This window comes from Amblyomma maculatum, chromosome 5, assembly GCF_055883805.1.
Source record: "Amblyomma maculatum isolate TAMU_Amacu chromosome 5, ASM5588380v1, whole genome shotgun sequence".
Lineage (NCBI taxonomy): Eukaryota > Metazoa > Arthropoda > Arachnida > Ixodida > Ixodidae > Amblyomma > Amblyomma maculatum.
Window position 1 is genome coordinate 130485319 of NC_139348.1, and position 13805 is coordinate 130499123.

Consider the following 13805-nt stretch of genomic DNA (forward strand, 5'->3'; position numbering starts at 1 on the left):
TATCCTCTCTAATTATCCTACCGCTTGTCGTCTAACATGAATATCTGAATATCTATTCTGTAACGAGATCCCGAATTCTTCTACCTTCCCTGTCACCGCTGAATCGTTCCTTCAAAGTTGCTGCGTTAATATTAAGAACTCCCGTGTACTGATCCAAAACACTTTCCTTTGAATAAGAAAAAACATGCTATCCTAACGAGAGTGTAAAACGGGACTACCCACTACATTTAGTCGTCCCGAGGAACGTTTAGTTCGGGGATATATTTGTGATTAAGTCTCTCTGCAGTTATTTGAAAAGAAGTAGTCGTTGCTTTTTAAAAGGCACATGTTGGTGGCAAAGCAGTTAGGCCTCTAAAAGACTAACCATTGCAGCATTTGCTGTCATATCGGGCTAGTTAGTTATTCGAAAAGGAGTAGTTCTTGCTTTTTAAAAGGCACATGTTGGCGGCAAAGCAGTTAGGCCTCTAAAAGACTAACCATTGCAGCATTTGCTGTCATATCTGGACAGTTGCTAGTTATGAAGGACGCGTGACCGGCTACCGCTTGCTACAGGGGAGTTGCTCAGCTGTAACGATGTTTCCGCTTGCGAGGGCAGCTAACGCGTCGCTTTCTCGAATTAGTCTGGTTCAGAACAAGATTTGCCAATCTTGACTGTTTACTAGCAACCAGAAGCTTCCGCTCTCGTCAGCTGCGCAGCTGATTGGTTAGGGTTAGCGACTCCACAGTCGCAAAGCTAGAACAACCAATCAGCATGCCATTGGCCTGCGACTCTCACTTTTCGACCAATGCGATCGTTGCGGCAGCCGCTTTTCGACCAAAACTGTCCCACAACCTCTACGAGTTGCAAGTGTGCCACGAGCCATTAACAGTGCAGTCTTGTTTGCCAGAGGACTCTCGACGTTTTGAAGGGAAAGGAGATTCTGCCAGTTAGTTTAGTTTTGGTCGTTAAAGCAGTCGTTTTGAGATAGTTTCTCCACGATAAATGACATTCCCGTCGCCTTCGTAATTCTCATTTAATTGGTGTACAAAAACATTGCAGACAGAAAGGTGAAACGTCGAACGCAATTATTGAGTAAACACTTTCCCATCGACCCCCCGATAAACAGCACGTGAGTGCCTCTTTCTTTGCTCAGTGTTTCTTCCTGTTATTCACCTTTCTAGTAATCCGAGTCCTTATAACAACCCGGATAACCTACCCTCCTATCTACGTGGACTTACAAACCACGCCATATATGGTGCATGTAATTAGAAGGGCACTGTGGACGAATTTAGTGTAAGTCTATATCAGTATAACACTGCATTCTAACGACAGAAACAAGTTTACCGGAAAACGGTGTTTTCATATAAAGTAGAAAACGCCCCTCGGTAAAACAGTTCCGCCTTCAAAAGTGAAATACGGGTGTTGCCACTATCGGCCGCTTCCACATTAAAACAATAACTGCGTCAAGGCACTGAGGATGGTGTGTGTAATAAACTCCGGAGTTGACAGCCGGCGCCCTTCAGTGTATGAAATGCTATTGTACCCGTCCTTGACTTGACAAACACGGGCAGATATCGTCCGGAAACCATAGCGAAAAGGGGGCTGAAATGGAAGCCGGAACTTTCCGCCTGATTCGTTTCCAGTATATAAATCTTACCCACCCCAGAACCCAAATCGGGAGTGCAAACCCGTGAAGGCGCAAACAAAGCAGCCGCGTTTTCAAATGTCCCTTGTCACCTTTCGATCAGCGTAAGCGTTGCGCTATATGCGCTGTATTGGTACATATAGCTATCGTCACAGTTGCTCCATCGTCACTGCCGTCACTTCTTCCTCGCTCGTTCGGCGCTCCCAAACACGCGGCGGCACTAGATGCCGCAGCCGACGTCTTGGGCGTGCAGTGAAGCCCGGTAAGTCCAGATATAGAGGTATCTTATATCGCTGACGGTAGATGAACGTTATCATGATCATCAGCCGGACTATACCCACTGCAGGGTAAAGGCCTCTCCCATATTTCTACGATTATCCCGGTCCTGTGCTAGCTGCGTCCACTTGACCCTTGCGAACCTTTTAACATCATCCGCCCACCTAACTTTCTGCCGCCCCCTGCTACACTTCCCTTCCCTTGGAACCCGATTGGTTAATCTTAGCGACCATCGGTTGTCCCCTCTTCGCAATGCATGCGCCCTGCCCATGTCCATTTCTTCCACTGCGGCGTCTCTCATAGCCTGAGTCGCTTTGGGGCGCTAAACCCTACAATACAAGCTGAGTCAAGCCAAGTTTGCTTGACTTCCACTAGAATGTCAGTAACTTGAGTTATTTCTCTGACTCACTCTGCATGCTTCCTATCTCTTAACGATACACCTACCATTTTGCGTTCTATTACCCCCTGCGTTGCCCTCAACTTAAGTAGAGCCCTTTTCGTTAGCCTCCACGTTTCATCCCCATAGGTAAGTACAGGTAAGATACAACTGTTGCATACTTCCCTCTTGAGCGATACCGGTAAGCTGCTAGTCACAATCTGCGAGTACCTTCCAACTGCGCTCGTTACCAGTCTTATTCTCCTGGCTATTTCCCTTTCATGATCCGGATCTGCGGTTGATACCTGTCCCAATTAGACATATTCGCCAACGATTTCCAGTGCACGCAGATGCACACAGGGGAGAAAAGTCGGCCGTCGCCAAGAGTACGGGCGCTACGGTGCGTCAAGCCTCGGTAGATAGCGCTGAGCGCACCGACTAAACGCGGCATCCGCACCAAAGGCGGCGGGATGTGCTGAGTGCCCTTTCCCCCGGGAAAAGAACCTGCGGCGGCCCGTACATTCGCGAAAGCCGCCAAGGAACCCAAATGCGCAACCCAGCTCAAAGAACGAAAACAGGCTAAAGGCGGTGACAAGCCCAGTAGCCAACGGAAGTGGCCGATACAAGAGTGTGGTCACCGCCATGCACTTATGAACAGTATATCACAGGACGCTTCCCGGGTAGCGCGAACCACCGGCCATTCTTGATAGTGCATTCATGATGGAAAATAGCGCGAAAGTGCACGAAAGACGGACCAACTTGCCCAACTTTCGGCATTTCTTGATAGTGCATTGGCAATGACCGACCCTATAGATGGGACCTGTATGCATTGCCCACACGCACCAAGAGTGAACCGACAGTTAGTGTTGCCTGAGTTTAGGGTTTTCTCGTAACGCTCTTCTTGCCCATTCCTAATGTCAACGACAAGACAGGCTGCAAAATAGTGTCTATAGTCAGATGCCTTTCTTACGTAGCGCTGTAAGCAGAAATCGTAATAAATACTTTCTGATTTCTGTTTTGTAAAACGCTACATGTTTTGAGAGTGCTTCGAGGAAGGATTCAGGGAGAAAAGAAAGGAGATCGGATTCATTTAATCAGAAAGTGTGCGCACACTAGCCTAACGATTTCTCAGTGACGTTGGCATTAAATGCACTGTCGGCGCGAAATTTCTTCACTGAGGATGAAATTCACTGGTGGGCGTTTTACGCTTTATTTAGGCGAGCTGAAATTCTCGGAATAAGCGCGCGCCTTGATCAGAAGGAAAACGCGGGAGGTACACCTTGCGACACAAATGACAAGGCTAAAAATTTCAGCCTCGAAGCAGCGACTTTTAGTGTTAGGAAATGTGCATCTAAAAATTCGCCCGAGATACGTAGATACGTACAGTATATCTAATTCTGGAATAATTCGAAGCTTGAGAACAGCTCCATTGATCCTCGGTTTTCTTCTGGTTTTCCTAATAAATGAAATCATGTTGCTAGCGCAAGAAAATAAATAAAACTGTTAAATGAAGACAAATGGCCATATGTTGATAGTGACTGATAAGGCGCCACAAGGAAATGGCGTCATCAGCCGCTTATAGAGCAGCATGCAAAATAACATTTTATTTCTTGGCGTTATTCTGGCCATTCGCAGTACAATATATTGGTGCGTGCGTAACTAAAGCAACTAAAATAGCGAAATAAAGTCTTAGGCGTTTTATAAAAGTCTCTAAAGAAATGCCACCAAAATAAGAACAGGGCGCGTTTCGTGACCCCCGAAATTTTCGCTGACAAAACGAAGCTCAAAAATGGGCATATTTCCACTTCCGGTTAAATATCGTCGTATAACGACATGACCCACCCAATATCAGCGTTGTTAACGCACGGTTAAGCATGCATGGCAACCTTGCCCTCTCAACCATGCAGAGACGTGGTCGAAGGCAATGGCACATCTCTTCGTCAAAGTGATTTTAAAACAAAAAGAGACACCTTTCCCTAGCAGAGTCAATTTCAGATAGGTAAGACAACTGCCTTACGCCAGAACTTATCATGAATACTTCACCTTTGGTGGGGTTTTAGCGTGACGGGGGCAAGAGGGCGGTGCGCCTCTCCGACTGCGTGCGCCATGATCCGACGTAAACCCAGATTTTTTGAAGACTCATCGTAAATAATAAAGTCATTTGTGGCTCACTGCAGGAAAGGACTATCACGCGCCTACAGAACATATAAAATTCAAACACCGCGAGCCGATATTTAGCCGGATATAAGCACGATTTTGTCGCATCACGCTTGCTAACGTAAAAGGCCGCGATGATTTAGAGAATTTTTGCTCGGTGCGCGAATACGCCGAAGTCGTGAAAACAAAACTTCTAGCATCAACCATGATAGTAGCACACCTCCGTAAGCATATCAAAACCTGAACAAACGTTTAGCCGTGACAAAACCGCGGGAACGGTTAACCTCTCGAAGGCCCGCGGCCAGCCAGCGCAACTTTCCCGGCCTTTTATTTTATTTTCCGCTCAATTAACGCCTTTAAATCGAATGCGAAAATCTGGGCGCGTAATCACGAACACATACGTGGCAGTTTCGTATTGTCACGCTTAGAAATAGGCGCGAAAGATTAAAAGCGGGCACCACGTGGCCTCAATTGGCACGCGTGCGGCGCTAGCGAAGCCTCGTCCGCTCTGGAGACGTGTCGCTTTTATTTCATTTACATCAAAATCGCATCGCTTGATGCGCATAAAAGACACGTATCTGAGATAACCGATTAAGACTCTAAGATTCGTGCCCAGAAAACCGCACCGACTACGCCTCAAAAACGCCACGTTGCCCGTTTCGCGCCAAAACACATTTCGCGCCAAAATATTTCGCGCGCGCGCGCGCGCGCGCCAGCTTGCGCGCGTTTTTAGCACTCGAAACTTCTACCGGAGGCTTTCACATTATCCGAAACTCGGTAGAAATCTTAAAGCGCGGCCGGAACGGCCGATTAATGCAACGAAGAATACTGACGGGTACCGTGCCACTTACCGCGCAGCGTCACTCAGCGACGACTATACGACGGGACGAGACAAGGGCCCGATCGTATAATACCACCACCACGTGGCACCACTACTGCGTGGAAATTTCCCGCGCAATCGAATAAAAAAAAGTAAATAATAAAAGTTTACGAAACTGAACGCGTCCTCGCGCAAAAAAAAAGTTTTCGAATTTGCGATTATAATTGTACAGCTCCGAAACTACACACGCCAGGGTGTGGCCACGGCGGTCACCACTGTTGTTAGTTGCGCGTGCGCGTTAGAGTTTTCTTTATTATTATTATTTTTTTTTTTTGTCTGCAACGCAGACGAAGGACAGTGCGGCGAGGCGCTGCTGCGAACCACGTGTAACACGCTCGCATTCTTTCGTCGCTCACAGCGCCACGCCAGCGCGAGGCGGAGCTTCTTTATCAAACGCATCGCCGCCGCCCCTGCCTCCTCCTTCTGGGACGCCATTTTTAAAAGCCCGTTGCGATCGCTCCGTCTCAAGCACTGACGACTCAGGCGCGTCAGACCCCGTCAGCGAGGTCCTCAAAAACTCCTAAAAAGGCCCACAAAAATGACGGCACCGACCGACGCTGGGCACCTCGCCACGCTATTCTGCCGTTTGTTGTCATGTTTCGCGCTTTTTATTTTAATTTGTTAAAGCGGCAGTCTGCACATGTGCGGCGACTCTGTAATGCATTGAAGCTCACCATACCCCCTCCGCCCCTGTTCCGAATAAGCCTCAGATGCCGTCTGCGCTAACGCGTATAAGCTCCCTCAGCCGGTTTTCTTTGTTACATTTTTTGCGTTTGCCATTTGGGAAAAGATAAATCGCACATATTTGAGGATAACGAGGGCGTAATCGTTTGAAGTGAGCACTTGTAGAGAAAGCGTCCTTTAGACTAACAAGCCAGCACAGCCCGATTGCCTAGCCCTAGTCTAGTCCTGACTACTGACGCTCAAGTGGCAGCTTCGGAACGGTATCGGCCATTTCGTTCAGCATTTCGGACTGAATTTATGTTTTCTTGGCCGGAGTAAGGAATGATAGGCAAGTTTAGAAAATTATGAGCTTGGATCCCCCTCCCGTGTCGGGATTCGACCGCACAGAGTTACTGTTGAGCTTCTTTGCCTGGCGCCACCATGCGTCATTCAGGGGAAGAAGGCCAGGGCTCCACGCTTAGTTTAGAAAAAAAAGAAAGAAAGCAGCGGGCGAGCGTCCGCACCCCAGCGCGATAACAATAGCATGGCGTCGGCCCGTGAGCCGCGCAGACGACGGACGAAAGAGCGTGTGCTCGCGCCCAGCAGTCGCGCCGTCTGCTCCCGCACGGAAGCAACACACAGGAGGCTCCTCCTTGCGCCAGAAAGAAATACAAAAGGAAAGGAGTTGCGTCGAATAGGGGGCGAAATGGAATAAACAAAAGCGGCAACTTACCTGGGGCTCTCCGAACGAGAGTAGCGCCCGTGGCTGGCTCGGGATTCGGGCACGGAACGCTGCGCACATGACTACTGCGACGTACTGCGGTGTGTGCTGCGGTGGTGGTGGTGGTGGGGGGTAAATAGCAGTCAAGGACAACTGTTGCCCCTGCGCGCACAGCCAACCAACCAGCCAGCCAGCCACCCGTCGCTGCCGACTTTGAACGCACGCAGACGAAATGCGCAGGAGAAGCAGACGACAGACGGGCACGGCAGCGCGCGCGCGTAAGCGCGAGCGCGGCTATCCATGTTGCCAACGCCCGTTGCGTTCGCCGCCGAGGGTGACGGGATAGAGGGATTGAACGTTTGGGGCCTCGCATATATTTTATATGGCATATCCAAGGCTTCTTTTCAGTTTATGATTTACTCACGGCCAATGATATTGTTTGATAAAAGTCCAGCACTCACAGCCGTTTGTTGCTAACGGCGCATACTTAGCAAAACTGTTGAAAACCACTTCGGTGACCGCGAAAATACTAATACCTCACGCATAAAGTTACCACACAGAAATAATTTATGACAGCTTTAAGGATGCAGACCTGTGTCCAGGATCAGCTACGAAACCAATGACAAAATTTATTATCACTAGTCACCTTGTTTGGTTTATGGCCAAACCGGACTGCCTGACTCAATGGTCGAGCGCCCTGAGCTACTGTGGCGGGGTTGTTGACTGGTATTTATTATTTATTAACAATATTACATACTACAGCTGTTTCAAATCTTAATTGTTTCATCGACCGCGTTGCGTTCAGCGTTAAGGAGTGTTAAAACATGCCTTTTGATTTAGCTGAAGGGCACCGACAAGATGACTTTTCTTTTGGAAAAACACTGAAGAATATGGTGAAGATAAAAATGTTACGAATTGGCATTTTTTCTTGCAAAATCAAAAAACAAAAACAAAATCTATTTCTATCTTTGAAGTCGCGGCATCGTATGAAATTCGTACAAGCAGGCACTGCTGGCATTTGGTTGGGTGTCAAAGTATAAGCCTGCTGACTGAGAATTACGGCGTAGGGGAGGTCTCTAAATTGATTTCAACCACTTGGAGGTCTATGAGGTACTGCGGAATCTCGGTATTACTTAAATACGATGCTTTGTTTGACACAAGTTACTTGGCGGGGAACAGCTACCCTGACAATGAGCATATTATACACGCCGCTCAGGTAACACACGACATTTTGTCCTCCGCAGCAACAATTCCTGCATACTTTTCAGTGAAATAACTCCGCATTATGTATCGCATGGAATTAGGATCAATATAGCTAATTGCCTAAACAGAAAGTGAAACCATCTGTGTCATCGGTCATCTGTGGGCGTCTATAGAGGCGATATTATAGAGATCAGCTAAATGTTAGAAAAGCAAATGAAAGAAAGGTTACTAGACCGAAACTAACAGCTGCGGGACAAGGCCTTCGGACACAGGAGAAATAGACACTTTCTCGTAACTGGTGTATATATTTACACGGTAATATATCTAGCAGGCAGGATAGTACTTAACGCGCCTGAATTAATTCACTGCACGTAATATCCCAGTCGAGAAAAAGCTACACAATATTTTCTGTTGTCAAAGCAGAATTCCTGTGAAGATTTTGACAGTGTACCTGTTGGCACAACAACAACGTTTGTATTACGGGCATTTCGGGTTGATACAACAGAAAAGTACTACAGAACAACCGAAATGTCTGACGTTACTACAAAACTACAGAATATTTTATCGTATTTTTGTTACAATTCTGTCATTTTTCTTCTTACTGGAATCAATTACGTCTTCCTGCAATTTTGTAATTATTCGATTACTTCTTTGAAAGGGTAAGTTACTGCGCTCCCTGCTAGACAGGTTGCCATGCTAACGCGTCCATAGGTTATGAAAAGGAGTCTCATTCTCATCTGTCCTAGGAAATTAGTATTTGAGTCACCAACCTGCAAAACTGAATTGGTTTTCTATTAAGGATTACACGAAATCAGTTACTTCGTTTTTCAAAATCAGTTTGCAATCGACAAGTAAGTTTGAGGACATCATAGTGGAGGCAAACACAGGTGAAATCAGGGAAGTTCCTTTGTGACAGTGGGGGCAACGCACTGGTTGCAGAGAAGCACTGTGCGTGATGATGTTTGGGCTATTACGACCGGGTCACTGGTCAGATAGCGCAATAATTTACATCCCAGTATACCATACTCTGCAGCATACACATAGAGCGCCTGTAGGCACAGATATAAGTCAAGAAAGAGCGCAGAGCAAGGATTCTGTTGAGACCAGCCAGCACTGCTACGTACCAAAGGATTTTCTGCAGGAATTGGTGCGCATTAAATGCGCTCATCCTTAATAATACAACTCTTTCGCATTATTTCAGGGTGTGTTCAGTGTAGCTTCTGATCTCTTGACGAGAAAACGGGGGAAATTAATCTCAACTTCGAAAAACAGCTACTCTTCAAAGTTAATGTGTAAAAGATATCAACGCAAACTGCATTAGTTCAACGTAGTCCGAGTGTCTTACGCCCATAAAGGTTGAAATGAAAGTAGCTCAATAGTAATCCATAATTTTTCTCCAATATTTTAGTTACTTTTCTGCGGTATAGTTGACCCTTGTAGTCACGTAGTTACATTCCACACAAAGTAATGATAATTCTAATCAGTTACTTTTTTTTTTTTTTGTAACGTGCACAAGACTGCTGGCAGGCTACTCGAAATCATGGCGATAATCTATATAGGAGAACTGATCCCCGCAAAAGATTTTTGCACTACATACAAAATATTCTGTGTGGTTATAAAAAAAAAATAAAAAAATTAACACAGCTTTAGTTGCTTGTAACACTGCAGTTGCGCTACGCCAAGATCAAAATTCATTAACCAGGTTAAGAATAGCGCTAGGACACCATAGAATTGAGCGGAATCTACATGGAGGTGCAAAATGCCGGCGGCTGCAGGTTAAGCGTACATGGTTTTACCCATGCACCAGATGTGGAGCACGGTGGACTCTCATAACGCTCATGATATAGTAAGCAAAGTTTTTCTTTTTCTTTCTCTTTTCTCCGCCTCCGTCGATATGCAGTCGCTGAGATCAAACACGTGAACTCGTGCTGTGCAGCAGGACGTTGTGGAAACTGAGCCACCCACAGCGGAGAGTACGTTTGTTGTTTAGTACTTATTTTCCTCCTGTCCTTGTGTGCTGTTAGAGCCGTATCAAGCCGAGATAAGTGTGGACGCGAAGGATGACGGCTTCTCGGGAATGCCTCTGCGAAGAAACACGCACTCGACAACATCGTGGGATGAGGGCCGCAAACAGCCTGGAGTGACACTTGTGTCGCTTTCCGGGGCCGTTAGTGATTCGAGGGTGCGCGTCGTGGTAAGAGCTCGTTTCGGTATTACCCTCGGCGGAGTCCCGACATTTGAGGCAGAAAAGAGTCAATATGTTATGCCTTATTTTTGCTGTTCGTTTCGAGCAATGATTGTCAAGAAATATCAATTCGCGAATAATCGGAAAAAAAAAAAAAGAAAGGCGCATTGAACCATCAGTGCTCTGCCATCCTTTGAGAGAATGCTGAAGCTGTAGACTTGAGCTACTCGAAAGAGTTATGCACACTATTCCGCACTGTTTTTCAGATATACTGGGAAATAATCAAGTTGAAAAAGTTTACACATCGATTTGTAGCTTACTATAGACTGCCACGGACTAGCAGCTTTGGTTGGCCGAATAGGTTAATCTCTCCCTGCGACGTTCTAGGATCGGATATGCCTTAAGTTTTAATAGGACGCGTTCCTCTGCGAGAAGAGGAGGGACCGAAGCCATTGTCGGGCACCAACCCTTCGCTATTTGTCACGTAAATAAGAATTAAAACAAAAATAACAATTGAACACTGTTTCATCAGTTCCGTTAATTGAATACTATTCTAAAATATCGAGCAACTGGCACTGAAAGAGCGATTTGAGATTACGTTTTGTTCGGCATGCTGCTCTGCAAAATATCGATGAACTATCCTCCTTTTCTTATTGAAATGCAGCGCCTACCAAAACCTCGTATAGTAGGAACAGGTAATTTATTATTTGTACGCATGAAATATTTCGCGAGGAGCCACATAAGCCTTCACTTTCTCGACAAATAAAAAAAAAAAAAAGCGGGCAGAAGAAGCATTTGACGCCTTGAATTTTTCAAATTATATAAGAAGCGCGTCAGTTCTCTGCATATGGATGACTAAAGAATTAAAAATTCACCCGTCGTGCTCCCAGGCATTAAGATTTCTAAAAGCTCCTTAGAATTAAGGGCGCTCTCTGTATAGCATAGAACGTTGGTTGCTTTGTCAAAACTGTGTTCCTTCTTCGGCAACCAAATAACAATCACGTTACCACGCTTTATGGCGATATTATTTCCGTTATAGATTAAAATAAACAATTTGTTGCGCATACATTTATATAAATATGCGTCGATTGCAACGTGCCGAAGACTAAGGTAATGTTCAACAGCCTAGGGAAGGAACTGCAGTTTACATTAGGTAGCGAAGCACTGGAAGTAGTAGGCGAATATGTCTACTTAGGACAGGTAGTAACCGCAGATCAGGACCATAGAAGAGAAATAACAAGGAGAATAAGATTGAAATGAAGCGCATTTCGCAAACACTCGCAGATTGTGACTAGCAGCTTACCGGTATCGCTCAAGAGGAAAGTACACAACAGTTGCATGTAACCTGCACTCACCTATGGGGCTGAAACGGGGAGGTTAACAAAGAGGGTTCTACTTAAGTTCAGGACAGCGCAGAGGGCTATGAAAAGAAAAATGGTAATAGGAAACGTGCAGAGTGGGTCAGAGAAATGACTCGTCAATGACATTCTAGTGCAAATCAAGGAGATGAAATGGGCATGGGCAAGACATGTACTGCGAAGAGAGGATAACCGATGGTCGCTTAGGGTAACAAACTGGATTCCAAGGGAAGGAAAGCGTAGCAGGGGGCGGTAGAAATTTAGGTGGGCGGATGAGGTTAAGAAGTTCGCAGGGGGAAGTGGATGCAGCTTGCACAGAACCGGGTTAATTGGAGGGATATCGGAGGGGCGTTCACACTGCAGTGCTCATAGTCAGGCTGATGATGATTAATATGCATCGATGGGCATGACTGAATGTTTCAGAAGGCAGATACCTATATAGCATAGATAGCGAAATGCCAGTGTGCCCCCGATTATTTTTATTCGTTAAATACCTAGTCTGTCGAGCATGTATTTAACAGAATGTGCGTCATAAGAGATCGTCGCATGCCTGTAAAGGTACAGAGATCCATAGCAAGGAGTACGGAGAAGTATAAAAGCGAACGAACTGTTGGGCCTATGTCTGGGAAAGTTTTGTGCATTCCTGAGCCCAAACAGAATAGAGAAAGTTAGACATGCTTTGATTAACATTGAGAAACCGGAATTTTGCTCGGACATTACAAATTTTCTTTACGGTCAAATTTGGGGGCAAAGGCAAAACAACAGAAATGCAGCAAAGGGCTTGTGAAATGTCATCTGAAGTGGCTCTTTCGCGTATACAGCTTCAGAAGCAGCAGCATTGTAACTATATTATAATCACGTTAGTTACAATGCTGCTGCTTCTGAAGCTGTATACGCGAAAGAAAACTAAAGACTCGCGACTTACTTCTCCACCTCCCCCTTACTCATGCGCGAAGAAATGACAAGCGGTGAAAGTTGAGTGATATTGTTACGGGGAACTCATTCCACCTCAGGTATCTCACTCCACCTTATTAGCAGTGGCAATAAACTTGGCTACAAAGACTGGATATTTAAACTTATGTGGTTTATTCTCACTGCACTCCGATACGACACGCGTTCGTCGATGAAAGGTGACCAATGCGCAGTCGATGTTCCGAAATATACAGTTGTGCGAATTAAAGTGTCGCGAACCGCGCGGAGCCATCATCATGTTTCTGCAGATGTAAAGAAGGCAAGAGCGCCAACGCGGGCATTGATGTATGCTCGTACCTTGGCGACGATGACCCACAGTCGCAAACAAACTGATACCTGCGAGTAAATATCGAAAACGTCCTCCGCGCCTGATGGGACGACCTGATGAGTCAGTCACTGCTGCACACTGTGTCAAGACAACAGGGAAAAACCAAATTACTCTGAGGACTTCCCCCACTCATTGATCGGCGCGGCACTGGGTCAAAAAGAGAGCAGTTTTGCACACCCTGCTCGGCAATGACAGCGATTTGCTTCCTAGAACTATAAAGAAGTGAGCAGTGGTGAAGGCTGAGTCTCGAAGACATACCATCTTGTCGAAACATCAACGAATATACTGAGGGTATGACTTTACCGCGTTGCTCAGTGATTATAAACTGTAATCTCCATACACACTGTCCTTTTTCATCTCCCTAATATCCTCTGTTATGAAGCCTTCATATGGCCTTTACTATTTTGTCCTGGCGCTCCTGGTCTTTACAGCTCACTATTGTCCAAAATCAAAATTTCTAGGCAATAGATACAGATATGCACAAAAGGCACCCGTGTGCCGTGCCATTTTAGTGCATGATACATAACCCGCATATAAAAATTTTATCCGTCCATCGCAACCAGATCAGTCCTTGCCCAAAGAGGGAATCTTCATCAGGCTCTTGAAGACAAACACAACCTTCATCTTAGTTTGATGCACATGAATGATCTAGCGATATATTAGAAATTTGCCCATTCTGCGGAGAGAACGAAAGTTTACCACCTCCCCTACCCCTTCCAAGAAAAACGAATGTGTTAGGGTTTTAATGCAGTGAAACTGAGTGGACGTGCGAAAACATTTGTTGTCGCTATACCTCGTGACAGCTGACGTCAGCCAGATGCTCGTCTAAGGGGCGACATTTAATAGTTGGCTTTGACGCTCAAAGGTCAAGGGTGAGATGCGGCTTGGGGGAAAATGTCCTCCAGGGCAACCCTGGGTAGGCAGGGATACGCTATGCTATACATGGCCTGGCTAAAAGTGGGCTGTTGGAATGCTAGGTTGGTCAATGCCAACCTCAAGGTCATACAGGCTACAATGTTCTTAATTGGGTTTGACCTTGTGAAGTGGGGCTTGCGTACTGA

General features: G+C 46.0%; 1 long non-coding RNA gene across 1 annotated transcript in view; it reads right to left on the minus strand.

Annotated features, from left to right (window-relative positions):
• Positions 1–6917, minus strand: part of LOC146189544 (uncharacterized) — a 78526-nt gene extending 71609 nt beyond the window's left edge. The window contains exon 1 of the long non-coding RNA XR_014707306.1: positions 6711–6917. This is a non-coding gene — a long non-coding RNA (uncharacterized LOC146189544). The remainder of the gene's footprint in view (positions 1–6710) is intronic.
• Between the last annotated feature and the right edge of the window lie 6888 nt (positions 6918–13805).